General features: G+C 50.1%; 1 non-coding gene across 1 annotated transcript; it reads right to left on the bottom strand.

Moving 5' to 3' along the window:
* Positions 1-8452: 8452 nt before the first annotated feature.
* On the bottom strand, positions 8453-8534 carry trnas-gcu (transfer RNA serine (anticodon GCU)). Its single transcript has one exon. It is a non-coding gene; the product is annotated as a tRNA-Ser (tRNA).
* Between the last annotated feature and the right edge of the window lie 3733 nt (positions 8535-12267).

Raw genomic sequence — 12267 nt, 5'->3', positions numbered from 1 at the left:
CTCCTCCCTTCCCCCTCCCTCCTCTCTTCCCCCTCCCTCCTCTCTGCCCCCTTCCTCTCCTTCCCCCCTCCCTCCTCTCTTTCCCCCTTCCCTCCTCTCTTCCCCCTCCCTCCTCTCTTTCCCCCCTCCCTCCTCTCTATCCCCCACACTCCCCTCTTTCCCCCCCTCCCTCCCTCCTCCCTTCCCCCACCCTCCTCTCTTCCCCCCTCCCTCCTCTCTGCCCCTTCCTCTCTTTCTCCCCCTCCCTCCTCTCTTTCCCCCCTCCCTCCTCTCTTTCCCCCCTCCCTCCTCTCTTTACCCACTCCCTCCCCTCTTTCCCCCCTCCCTCCCTCCTCTCTTTCCCTCCCTCCCTCCTCCCTTTCCGCCCTCCCTCCTCTCTTCCCCCCTCCCTCCTCCCTCCCCTCTGCCCCCCTTCCTCTCTTTCCCCCCTCCCTCCTCTCTTTCCCACCCTCCTCTCTTCACCCCTCCCTCCTCTCTTTCTCCCCCTCCCTCCTCTCTTTCCACCCCTCCCTCGTCTCCTCCCCCCACCCTCCTTGCTGCCCCCTTCCTCTCTTTCCCCCTCCCTCCTCTCTTTCCCCCCTCCTTCCTCTTTCCCCAGCCTCCCTCCCTCCTCTCTTCCCCCCTCCTCTCTCTCTTTCCCCCCTCCCTCCCCACTTTCCCCCCTCCCACCCTGCTCTCTGTCCCCTTCCCTCCTCCCTTTCCCCCTCCCTCCTCTCTTCCCCCTCCCTCCTCCCTCCTCTCTTCCCCCTCCCTCCTCTCTTTCACCCCCCTCCCTCCCTTCTTTCCCCCTGCCCTCCTCTATTTCCTCCCTCCCTCCTCTCTTCCCCCTCCCTCCTCTCTTTCCCTCCCTCCCTCCATCCTCTCTTCCCCCCCTCCTCTCTTTCCCCCCTCTCTTTCCCCCTCCCTCCTCCCATTCCCCCCACCCTCCTCTCTATCCCCCCTCCCTCCCTTCTTACCCCTCCCTCCTCTCTTCCCCCTCCCTCCTCTCTGCCCCTTCCTCTCTTTCCCCCCTCCCTCCTCTCTTTCCCCCCTCCCTCCTCTCTTTCCCCCTCCATCCTCTCTTTACCTCCTCCCTCCCCTCTTTCCCCCTCCCTCCCTCCTCTCTTTCCCTCCCTCCCTCCTCCGTTTCCCCCTCCCTCTTCTCTTCTCCCCTCCCTCCTCCCTGCTCTCTGCCCCTTCCTCTCTTTCCCCCCCTCCCGCCTCTCTTTCCCCCTCCTCTCTTCCCCCCTCCCTCCACTCTTTCCCCCTCCCTCCTCTCTTTCCCCCTCCCTCCTCTCTTCCCCCCTCCCTCCTTGCCCCCTTCTTCTCTTTCCCCCCTCCCTCCTCTCTTTACCCCCTCACTCCTCTTTGCCCAGCCTCCCTCCCTCCTCTTTTCCCCCTCCCTCCTCTCTCGCTTTTTCTCCCTCCCTTCCCTCTTTCCCCCCCTCCCTCCTCTCTTCCCCCCTCCCTCCTTGCCCCCCCTTCTTCTCTTTCCCCCCTCCCTCCTCTCTTTACCCCCTCACTCCTCTTTGCCCAGCCTCCCTCCCTCCTCTTTTCCCCCTCCCTCCTCTCTCGCTTTTCCCCCCTCCCTCCCCTCTTTCCCCCCTCCCTCCTCTCCTTCCCTCCCCCTCCTCTCTTTCCCCCCTCCCTCCTCTCTTCCCCTCCCTCCTCCCTCCTCTCTGCCCCCCTTTCTCTCTTTCCTCCCATTTCCACAGCCTCCCTCCCTCCTCTCTTTTCCCCCCTCCCTCCCATCTCTCTTTCCCCCCTCCCTCCTCCCTTTCTCCCCCTCCCTCCTCTCCTTCCCCCCCTCCTCTCTTTCCTCCCTTCCTCCTCCTTTCCCTCCCTCCCTCCTCCATCCTCTCTCCCCCCTTCCTCTCATCCCCCCTCCCTCCTCCCTCCTCTCTTCCCCCTCCTCACATTTACCCCCCTCCCTCCCCTCTTTCCCCCTCCCTCCCCTCTTTCCCCCCGCCCTCCTCTCTTCCCCCTCCCTCCTCTCTTCCCCCCTCCCTCCTCTCTTTCCCCCCTTCCTCCCTTCTCTCTTCCTCCCCACCCTCCTCTCTTTCCCCCCTCCTCTCTTTCCCCCTCCATCCCCTCTTTCCCCCCTCCCACCCTGCTCTCTTTTCCCCCTCCCTCCTCCCTTTCCCCCCTCCCTCCTCTCTATCCCCCCTCCCTCCCCTCTTTCCCCCTCCCTCCCTCCTCCTTTCCCCCCTCCCTCCTCTCTTCCCCCTCCCTCCTCTCCTTAACACCCTCCCTCCTCTCTTTACCCCCTCCCTCCTCTCTTTCCCCCTCCCTCCTCTCTTTCCCCCCCATCCCCTCTTTCCCCTCTCGCTCCCTCCTCTCTTTCCCTCCCTCCCTCCTCTCTTCCCCCTCCCTCCTCCCTCCTCTCTGCCCCCTTCCTCTCTTTCCCCCCTCCTTCCTCTCTTTTCCCCTCCCCTCTCCCCCCTCCCTCCTCTCTTTCCCCCTCCCTCCTCCCTTTCCCACCTCCCTCCTCTCTTTACCCCCCGCTCCCTCCTCTCTTTCCCCCCCACCTCCCTCCTCTCTTTACCTCCCTCCCTCCTCCCTCCTCTCTTCCCTCCCTCCCTCCTCCATCCTCTCTCCCCCCTTCCTCCTCCCACCTCTCTTCCCCCTCCCTCCTCTCTTTCCCCCCTCTCTTTTCTCCCCCCTCCCTCCTCTCTTTCCCCCCTCCTTCCTCTCTTTTCCCACCCTCCCTCCTCTCTTTCCCCCCTCCTCTCTTTCCCTCCCCTCCCTCCTCTCTTTTCTCCCTCCTCCCTGCTCTCTTTTCCACCTCCCCTTCTCTTTCCCCCCTCCTCCCATTCCTCCCCTCCCTCCTTGCCCCCCTCCTCTCTTTCACCCCTCCTCTCTCTCTTTCCCACCTCCTCTCTTTCCCCCCCTTCCTCCATCCTCTTCACCCCCTCCCTCCTCTTTACCCCCTCCTCTCTTCCCCTTCATCTCTTTCCCCCTCCGTCCCTCCTCTTACCCCCCTCCTACCTCTTTTCCCCATTCCTCTCTTTCCCCCTCCCTCCTCTCTTTCCCCCTCCCTCCGCTCTTTCCACCCCCCGCCCCCCCCGACACCCTCAACGCTGCTCTCCCCAGCCCCCGCGCTGCTCTCTCACTCCGGCCATTGTGCACTGCCACGTGTTCGTTAGGTTGCCTCTGTGTGATTTTTTGAGCAGCGCCATCTTTAGTCCTGGCAGCTGCTGCAGTCGCAATCTGTGACGTTTTCGTGGCACATGTGCTAAAACAGCGCCACCTACCGTTCGCGTTGTCAACAAATGCGGTTTTGTATATTATATTCATGACATAATGGCATAAATAAACATTTGCTTGCACTTGCCACGCTTGGTGAACATTTTCTCTGCTGATGCCCCCTGAATATATTAGAGAACATGGTGTCGAGGTTGAGATAAAAGTCTGTAAATATAAGCAGCAAACAGCAGCAGGGACTGCAGTGAACAAGATTTACACGACATATTTGTGCTTCTATTGGTGGGTGAAATAAGATACTGAACACACAAAATCCTACATTTGAGCTCGCGTATAAGGTTGCTCTGTCTATGGAGATAGCATCAAAGAATGCTCAGGAATTTCGTCCTATGCCAGTGATAGTAACACACTTCAGGGGAACGTAAAAAAAATGGTAAAATCGGCTTTCACATAACAGATGAAATTTTGCACAGAGAAGTGTGAAGTGATACAATTTGGAAGGAAGACTGAGGAGAGGCCATATAAATGAAACGTTACAATTCTAAATTGGGTGCAGGAGAGACAATGGACACCAATGTTAGAAGGATTGAAAAGGTAACTAAGAGCAAACAGGACACTTGGCTTTATTAATAGAGGCAGAGAGTAAAAGCATAGAAGTTATGCTAAACCTTTATAAAATGCTGGGAATGAATGGCCTCTTCCTGTACCTCCACAGAAAGCTTCCATTCCAGGTTTACACACACTCATCAGGATCACTCTCCACAGATCCTGCCACTCCAGGCTCGGACACCCACTTCAGGATCACTCTCCACAGATCCCGCCATTCCAGGTTCGGACACCCACTTCAGGATCACTCTGCATAGATCCCAGCACTACGGGCTCGGAGACCCTCTTCGGAGATCCTAACACTCCAGGCACAGACATCCTTTGAGGACCACTCTCCACAGATTCTGCCCTCCAGGCTCAGACACCCTCTTCAGAATCACTCTCCATACATTCCGCCGCTCCACACACGGATATCTCCCTCAGGATCAGATCAAAGAATGTTGCTTGTCACTTATCAGCTCAAGCCTGAATGTTGTTCAGATTTTGCTGCTTGCAGGCACAGACGGCTTCAGTATCTGAGGAGTTGTGAATCATCAGCAAACATTCCCACTTCTGACTTATGTTGAAGAGAAAGCCATCAATGAAACAGCTGAGGATGGTTGGGCCTAGGGCACTGCCCTGAGAAACTAGGTATCCAGTCATGAAAGGTGAAGGACAATTAAGTAACGAACCAGATGAGGAGGCTCCAAAAACATCCCTATCCTCAATGTTGGTGGAGCAGAGCACGTCAGTGCAAAAGATGAAGCTGAAGCATTTGAAACCATCTTCAGTCAGAAATTGCTCAGTGGATGATTCATCTCGGTCTCTTGAGGTCCCCAGCATCACAGCTTCCAGTTTTCATCCAATTTGCTTCACTCCACATAATGGCAAGAAACAGCTAAAGGCACTCGATACAGCAAAGACTATGGGCCCAAACAACATTCCGGCTCTAGTGTAAATCTGAGTTCTTTTTGCCTTCAGTCTGGTCCAGTAAATATACCGAGTTGGATGTGTAGGTAAAATCAATTTCTTAATTTGCGCATTTAGCCAGCTGACCTCCTCTAATGCAATTACACTGACATCACCCAGAGTCTGTCTGGTCCACTGGAGTAAGTGAAGTTTTTTGATACAGGTGCTACTGTTTATACATTAAGATTCATGCTACCCCCCCTTGTTTAACCAATCAATGCGTTACAATTCGACTTCACCCACGTGGTGACATGCAGTACATCTGTTACTGAGGTTACAATACACTCCATTCTCAATACATACTTGTTACTAATAAAATATTGTTTTGTACCAGCAAGATAAAACAAAGCGGACAAGCAAGCTAATTAGCAAGAGCAGAGGAATCATCAATAATCATTCTAGTCTCACTCCCTACATGGATCATGAGTCTGTCTCTACCTTGTGACAAGTAATTGCGGTGCATCCTGCTATCTCTATTCGGTGTACATTCCTGAGTGTTTCGTGCAGTCTGCAGCTACATCAAGTAGTGGCAGTTCACGAAGATAAGAGGGGCCTAGCACTCCTTATCACTCACACAGGGATGGACATCATTTGATTCACAGGAGTCCATTTGTTCCAAACCACAGGGAGCCACACAATCAGGCCATAAAGAACAGATGTCTTTGCAATTACCAGTGTCGGCTAGTCTTTACAGTCTCACACGCTCTGCCTTTACTTTTAACTATTTCATTGTGGTTTCTGCCACTTAAAATCAAAGCTCAGCAAAGCTACTATTCCTAACTTGGCTATATTTCCCATTAAGCATAGTGCCATGCCTTTCTGCTCACTTCCACACTAGTACTGAAGACTTGTGCTCCAGAACTAGCTGCGCCCTCAGCCAAGCTGTTCCAGTAGAGCTACAACACGGGCATCTACTTGACAATGTGGAAAATTGTCCAAGTGTGCCCTCTCCATAAAAAAAATGCAGGACAAATCCAATCTGACCAATTGCCGCCCCATCAGTCTACTATCAATCATCAGCAAAGTGATGGAAGATGTCACCAACAGTGCTATCAAGCACCACACACTTAGCAATAATCTGATCATCGATGCTCAATTTAGGTTTTGCCAGGGTCTCTCAGCTCCAGGAAATAATTTGGCAGATAGAGTAGAATGTGGGAAAATGTGAGGTTATCCACTTTGGTAGGAAGAATAGAAAAGGAAAATATTATTTAAATTGTGAGAGATTATAGAATACTGTGGTGCAGAAGGATCTGGGTGTCCTCGTACATGAATCACAAAAAGTTACCATGCAGGTACAGCAAATAATTAGGAAGGCAAATGGAATGTTATCCTTTATTGCAAGGGGGATGGAGTATAAAAGTAGAGAAGTCTTGCTGCAAATGGTCATGGTGCTGGTGAAATCACACCTAGAGTACTGAGTACAGTTTTGGTCTCCTTATTTAAGGAGGGATATACTTGCATTGGAGGCAGTTCAGAGAAGGTTCATTGGATTGATTCCTGTGATGAAGGTGTTGTCTTATGAGGAGGGTTCAGCAGGTTGGACCGATACTCATTGGAGTTGAGAAAAATGAAAGGAGAACGTATTGAGACATATAAGATTCTGAGGGGGCTTGACACAGTAGATGCTGAGAGGATATTTCCTCTCATGGTGGTATCTAGAACTAGCAGACACAGTTTCAGAATTAAGTTTTTTTCATTTAAGAAGGAATTTCTTCTCTCAGCGGGTCATTAATCTTTGGAATTCTCTCCCGCAGAGAGCAGTGGAGGCTGGGTCATTGAATGTCTTCAAGATTTTTATCTACAAGAGAGCCAAGGGTTATGTGGGCAGGCAAGAAAGTGGGGTTGAGGTCATGATCAGGTCAGCCATGATCCTATTGAATGGCGGAGCAAGCTCGAGGGGCCAAATGGCCGACTCCTGCTACTAGTTCTTCTGATCTTCTGTTCGTATGATCTCATTGCTGCTTGATCCAAACAGAGACGAAAGAGTGGAATTCCAGAGGAGAGGTGAGAGTAATTACCCTTGAGTGAGTGTGGCATCAAGGATCCCAAGCAAAATTGAAGTCACTAGGAATCTTTTTGAAAACTCTCCACTTGTTGAAGTCATACCTCACACAAAGCAAGATGTTGTGGTTAGTGGAGGCCAATCATCTCAGTCCAGGACATTGCCTCAGGAGTTTCTCAGGTGTCCTAGACCCAAACATCCCAGCTGTTTCATTGACGACTTTCTCTCCAACATAAGTCAGAAGTGGGAATGTTAGATGATGACTCACAACTCTTCAGATACTGAAGCTGTCTGTGAATGCAAGCAGCAAGACCTGAACAACATTCCGGCTTGAGCTGATACGTGGCAAGCAACCTTCTGGCCACACAAGTGCCAAGCAGTGAACATCTCCAATGAGAGAAAAAGAAAATCTACCTTTTGATATTCAGAAGCATTATCATCGTTAAATCCCCCACCATCAACATCTTGACCAGAAACGTAACTGGACCAGTCACATCTATGCAGTGGCTATAAGCGCAGGTCAGAGATTACGAATTCTGCAGCAAGTATCTCACTTCCTGACACCGCAAATCCTGTCCACCATCTACAAGGCTCAAGTCAGGAGTGGGATGGAATACGTCCCACTCAACAGCACTCAAGAATCTCAACACCATCCAGGACAAAGCAGCGCACTTGATCGGTGCCTCACCCGCCACCTTAAACATCCAATCCCTCCACAACCAGTACACAGTGGCTGCAGTGTGTACCATCTCCATATGCACTGCAGCAACTCGCCAAATATCCGTCAACAGCACCTTCCAAACTCGTGACCACTACCACCTCGAAGAACAAGGGCAGCAGATGCATGGGAACTCACTACCTGCAGGTTCCCCTCCAAGTCACTGACCATCCTGACTTGGAACTATATCGCCATTTCTTCACTGTTGTTGGGTCACAATCCTGGAACTCCCTCCCCAGTAGCACTGTGGGTGTTCCTGCACCATACGGACTGCATCAGTTCAAGAAGGCAGCTCTCCACCACATTCTCAAGGGCAATTAGGGATGGGTAATAAATGCTAGCCTTATCAGCGATACTCACACCCAAGAATGAATAAAAAGCAAATCACTCTCCACAGATTCCCCACAATCTGGGCTTGGACATTTACTTCAGGAGCACAGAGCTTTATATCACTGCAACATGAGTTCCAATCTTCATATTCTGTTCACTTTTCACATTATTTTCTCCCAGTCCACTAGCTTTTATTAATTCAGTATTCGGGTCTCTGCTCCTCCGCCGTTTCTAACATCTCACCTCTTACAAAAAAACACTCTGATCTATCGTAGGTAGTAGATGACCCTCATTTTAAACTCCATCTGCCAAAGCATTGCTCACTCACATAATCTATCAAGAAGATTTGAAAATAAATTTCTTGCCAAAGGATAACTTTCTGCATCTGCACCCTCACCATTTTCTTTTCTCCATTTGTCTTTCACTTGGTGTAAATCCAGAGACAGGAAAGATGGAAGGAAGGAAGGAAGGAAAAATCCTGCTCCATTTCATGATCCCGATCTGATCTTCATTCCAGTGCAATTTGGGTGAAGAATTCCAATTGTCTGTCTCAATTTTAATAAAGTATAAACAATTCTGGAATCACTGTCTGGACAGAAACAAGAACAGGTTTCAAGGCTGACTTCACACATAAATAATATACTAAACAGTTCAGAAACAAGCGACAAGGATGGGATTCGAACCCACGTGTGCAGAGCACAATAGATTAGCAGTCCATCGCCTTAACCTCTCAGCCACCTTGTCAGTTGCATCGAAATGGCTGTCACCTTCAGCACAGCTTCTGGCTGTGCAGCCAGCTGTGTGATGATGGAAATATATCTTCTGTCAGTAAATGAAGTTGGGAATGGAGCGTTGTGAAACATTTCCAGACCATGTCCAACACTTTTCTACTCAGTGTGAAAACCCACCACGGAAAGACTGGAACAAACAATCAATTGATCACATCATGATTAACATCACTCAGACACCTGAACCATTAGGTCACTGACGAAGTCATGATGACTGAATTTCTCATGAAATGACAACTGTACTAACTGACTGGAAGAATTGCTTTAACTCCACATGATCATCGAGGCACAGCCTCAGGCCTACTTGTTGGGTGGTGTAAACAGAGATCACTGCTTCTGATCTTCACCAGAACAGAGAGTGAGCTGTAACATCGATCATCAAACAGACTGTGAGAGAATACAACAGAATAAAACACATAGAGAGACACTGTGGAACAACAAATAGATTTGATTGGAATGTTGAAATTTTGATTGGAATGGATAAAACACCAGAAACAGCAGATTAAATTGGGATTCTCATCATTATATTGATCTGGGACAGAAAAGAGAAACTGATGGAAAGAAGAGAAGATGGAAGAAAAGAAAGGATGGAACTGTTCAATTTTTTCAGTTTTTTCACTCGCCCATCAAAGCTGATAATAAAAGTTGCAAATAACAGAGAATTTCACCAAAAAGGGAGATTAAATGTTGCTGAAACCTTGGATCGAAGGATGCCCCAACAGATCACCTGTTTAACTGTCTCCTCACTGGGGGATTTCAATCAGTGAGTCTTATTATTCTCTACTTTTTTTGTTAATTGGTCTCAGAACTGTCACTTGGAATTAATATCTGTGTTCCGACTCCTAAATAATAAAATTGTGAGTTTCTCGATATGTTCTGGACACAGTTCCTGCTGAAAGAACTAAGAACTCTTTTCTAATTTACACAATACTCTATACACACTCATCAAGCCTGCTAAGCTAGCATCTTGGGTGCTGCTTTCTCTTCTCCCAAACTTCATCTCATGTGACTGTTCCATCATCACTCTGACAGTGGGAGGGGTTGATCCCACTATCTTCAGCATTCACCCTTTACATCCTTATACCACACTGTCTGTCCAAAAAAAATGGGTGGAGGGAACTTCCTTCATTTATCAAAACACCAACAGCAGCACAGTGGCGCAATGGTTAGCACCACAGCCTCACAGCTCCAGCGACCAGGATTCAGTTCTGGGTACTGCCTGTGTGGAGTTTGCAAGTTCTCCCTGTGTCTGTGTGGGTTTCCGCCGGGTGCTCTGGTTTCCTCCCACCTCCAAAAGACTTGCAGGTTGATAGGTAAATTGGCCATTGTAAATTGTCCCTCGTGTCGGTACGTGGTTGGAAAATGGTGAGGATGTGGTAGAGAATATAGGATTAATGTTGGATTAGTATAAATGGGTGGTTGCTGGTTGGCACAGACTCGTTGGGCCGAACGGCCTGTTTCAGTGCTGTATCTCGAAATAAGAAAAGTAAAATAAAAGCTACCAGTCGTAAATCAACTCAAACCCATCAGAGAGATAGAGGGAGACTGTCAGAGAACTTCCTGCATCCAGTCCTGACCCTGTAACACTCAGCAGCCTCTCACCCAGACCCTCTTTTTTTTTTCTTTTGGGCCTCCTTATCTCGAGAGACAATGGATACGCGCCTGGAGGTGGTCAGTGGTTTGTGAAGCAGCGCCTGGAGTGGCTATAAAGGCCAATTCTGGAGTGACAGGCTCTTCCACAGGTGCTGCAGAGAAATTTGTTTGTTGGGGCTGTTGCACAGTTGGCTCTCCCCTTGCGCCTCTGTCTTTTTTCCTGCCAACTACTAAGTCTCTTCGACTCGCCACAATTTAGCCCTGTCTTTATGGCTGCCCGCCAGCTCTGGCGAATGCTGGCAACTGACTCCCACGACTTGTGATCAATGTCACACGATTTCATGTCGCGTTTGCAGACGTCTTTATAACGGAGACATGGACGGCCGGTGGGTCTGATACCAGTGGCGAGCTCGCTGTACAATGTGTCTTTGGGGATCCTGCCGTCTTCCATGCGGCTCACATGGCCAAGCCATCTCAAGCGCCGCTGACTCAGTAGTGTGTGTAAGCTGGGGGTGTTGGCCGCTTCAAGGACTTCTGTGTTGGAGATATAGTCCTGCCACCTGATGCCAAGTATTCTCCGAAGGCAGCGAAGATGGAATGAATTGAGACGTCGCTCTTGGCTGGCATACGTTGTCCAGGCCTCGCTGCCGTAGAGCAAGGTACTGAGGACACAGGCCTGATACACTCGGACTTTTGTGTTCCGTGTCAGTGCGCCATTTTCCCACACTCTCTTGGCCAGTCTGAACATAGCAGTGGAAGCCTTACCCATGCGCTTGTTGATTTCTGCATCTAGAGACAGGTTACTGGTGATAGTTGAGCCTAGGTAGGTGAACTCTTGAACCACTTCCAGAGCGTGGTCGCCAATATTGATGGATGGAGCATTTCTGACATCCTGCCCCATGATGTTCGTTTTCTTGAGGCTGATGGTTAGGCCAAATTCATTGCAGGCAGACGCAAACCTGTCGATGAGACTCTGCAGGCATTCTTCAGTGTGATATGTTAAAGCAGCATCGTCAGCAAAGAGGAGTTCTCTGATGAGGACTTTCCGTACTTTGGACTTCGCTCTTAGACGGGCAAGGTTGAACAACCTGCCCCCTGATCTTGTGTGGAGGAAAATTCCTTCTTCAGAGGATTTGAACGCATGTGAAAGCAGCAGGGAGAAGAAAATCCCAAAAAGTGTGGGTGCGAGAACACAGCCCTGTTTCACACCACTCAGGATAGGAAAGGGCTCTGATGAGGAGCCACCATGTTGAATTGTGCCTTTCATATTGTCATGGAATGAGGTGATGATACTTAGTAGCTTTGGTGGACATCCGATCTTTTCTAGTAGTCTGAAGAGACCACGTCTGCTGACGAGGTCAAAGGCTTTGGTGAGATCAATGAAAGCAATGTAGAGGGGCATCTGCTGTTCACGGCATTTCTCCTGTATCTGACGAAGGGAGAACAGCATGTCAATAGTCGATCTCTCTGCACGAAAGCCACACTGTGCCTCAGGGTAGACGCGCTCGGCCAGCTTCTGGAGCCTGTTCAGAGCGACTCGAGCAAAGACTTTCCCCACTATGCTGAGCAGGGAGATTCCACGGTAGTTGTTGCAGTCACCGCGGTCACCTTTGTTTTTATAGAGGGTGATGATGTTGGCATCGCGCATGTCCTGGGGTACTGCTCCCTCGTCCCAGCACAGGCACAGCAGTTCATGTAGTGCTGAGAGTATAGCAGGCTTGGCACTCTTGATTATTTCAGGGGTAATGCTGTCCTTCCCAGGGGCTTTTCCGCTGGCTAGGGAATCAATGGCATCACTGAGTTCCGATTTGGTTGGCTGTATGTCCAGCTCATCCATGACTGGTAGAGGCTGGGCTGCATTGAGGGCAGTCTCAGTGACAGCATTCTCCCTGGAGTACAGTTCTAGGTAGTGCTCAACCCAGCGGTCCATCTGTTTGCGTTGGTCAGTGATTATGTCCCCCGATTTAGATTTGAGGGGGGTGATCTTCTTGATGGTTGGCCCAAGAGCTCTCTTCATGCCATCATACATTCCTCTGATGTTTCCGGTGTCTGAGGCCAGCTGAATATGACTGCATAGGTGTTGCCAGTAGTCGTTT

Source organism: Heterodontus francisci, unplaced genomic scaffold (assembly GCF_036365525.1).
Source record: "Heterodontus francisci isolate sHetFra1 unplaced genomic scaffold, sHetFra1.hap1 HAP1_SCAFFOLD_51_2, whole genome shotgun sequence".
Classification (NCBI taxonomy): domain Eukaryota; kingdom Metazoa; phylum Chordata; class Chondrichthyes; order Heterodontiformes; family Heterodontidae; genus Heterodontus; species Heterodontus francisci.
This window is presented reverse-complemented; position numbering and strand designations above follow the sequence as displayed.